The sequence below is a fragment of the Pyrgilauda ruficollis genome, unplaced genomic scaffold, assembly GCF_017590135.1.
Source record: "Pyrgilauda ruficollis isolate IOZ18807 unplaced genomic scaffold, ASM1759013v1 scaffold3118, whole genome shotgun sequence".
NCBI lineage: Eukaryota > Metazoa > Chordata > Aves > Passeriformes > Passeridae > Pyrgilauda > Pyrgilauda ruficollis.
The window spans coordinates 531-2053 of NW_024524510.1; the positions used below are offsets into that span (position 1 = coordinate 531).

General features: G+C 50.8%; 1 long non-coding RNA gene across 1 annotated transcript; it reads right to left on the reverse strand.

Moving 5' to 3' along the window:
- Positions 1-530: 530 nt before the first annotated feature.
- On the reverse strand, positions 531-1429 carry LOC121357149. The gene is made up of 2 exons (XR_005955694.1): positions 1038-1429; positions 531-875 (listed from the first exon to the last, which is right to left on the reverse strand). It is a non-coding gene; the product is annotated as an uncharacterized LOC121357149 (long non-coding RNA).
- Positions 1430-1523: the final 94 nt, after the last annotated feature.

Sequence of the window (1523 nt, forward strand, 5' to 3'; positions counted from 1 at the left end):
TGTGGATTTTTGGTTTCATTTTTGGAGATTTTTGGGGGGAAATTTTTTCTTTTTTTTGCTATTTTTTGGGTAATTTTGGGGGACTTTTTAAGAGGATTTTTTGGGGCATTTTTTAGGATTTTTGGGGATTTTTTTGGGGGATTTTTTTTTTTTTTTTTTGGGAATTTTTGGGGTTTTTTTGGGGTATTTTTTGGGATTTTTTGGGGATTTTTTTTTTAAATTTTTTTAAATTTTTTTTGGTTTTTTGGGGGTTTGGAAGGAGTTTTGGAGGGGATTTGCCGAATTTTGGGACTTTTGGGCAGAACTGGACTCGAGGAGGAAAAAACCCCAAAATTTTGGGTCCATTTCGTCACTTTTGCTTTTTTTGGGGCCGTTTTTGCTGAATTTTGTCCCTTTTTGACCAAAACCCGCGGGATTTTTTGCAGATCCCGGGGTTCTGGGACAGAATCCCCACTCGCTTTTATTTTTTTGTGGGTTTTGGAGCTTTTTTGGGGCATTTTTGGGGCATTTTTGGGCCGTCCCGGAGCCGCTTTGGGGTAAAAAGTGCTTTATTCGCCGGTGACGTCACCACCAGCCAATAGGAACCGCGCGCGGGCGGAGCTCCGCTCCTCGGCGCGGTGACATCACCACCAACCAATAAGAACCGCGCGCGGCCTGACTGACACCTCCACCACCCAATCCCAAGCGAGCGGGGCGGGCTTCCCCCCGGTTCTGTGCCGCCCAATCGTAAGCGGCGGATGGTGGGATTTCCGTTGATTGGCAGCGCTCTCAGCCAATGGGAGGGCGCGGCGCTATCCCGCCGCCACTGAGGCGGCCACGATGGCGACCAGGACCAAGATGGCGACCGAGGCGCAGGCGGCGAGAGCCAGGCGCTTCTGCGGACCAGTATAAACCAGTTTGGACCAGTATAAACCAGTACGGACCGGGATAAACAGGTTTGGACCGGTATAAACCAGTACAAACCAGTCTGGGCCTACCCACAGAGCCGCGGCCTACCTCCCAGTCCCTCCCAGTCCCAACCAGTAGGCCCCAGTTACCCGTCGGGCCGCCCGCTGGCGAAGCCCCGCCCCCCGCAGGTGGCCCCGCCCCTTTTCCAGCCGCGCCCCCGAGCGCTGCACGTGGAGCTCGATGCGGTCGATGACGTCACCCTGCAGCAGTGGAGACCGGTGTGGGGTGAATGAACCAGTACAAACCAGTATGGACCAGTATAACCAGTATAGACCGGTATAGACCGGTATAGACCAGTACAAACCAGTATGGGGTGAATAAACCAGTACAAACCAGTATAGACCGGTGTGGGGTGAATGAACCAGTATAGACCAGTATAAACCAGTATAGACCAGTATAAACCAGTATGGACCGGTACAGACCAGTATAGACCGGTATAAACCAGTATGGACCAGTATAAACCAGTACAGACCAGTATAAACCAGTATGGACCGGTACAGACCAGTATAACCAGTATAAACCAGTATAAACCAGTATAGACCGGTACAGACCAGTATAAACCAGTACAAACCAGT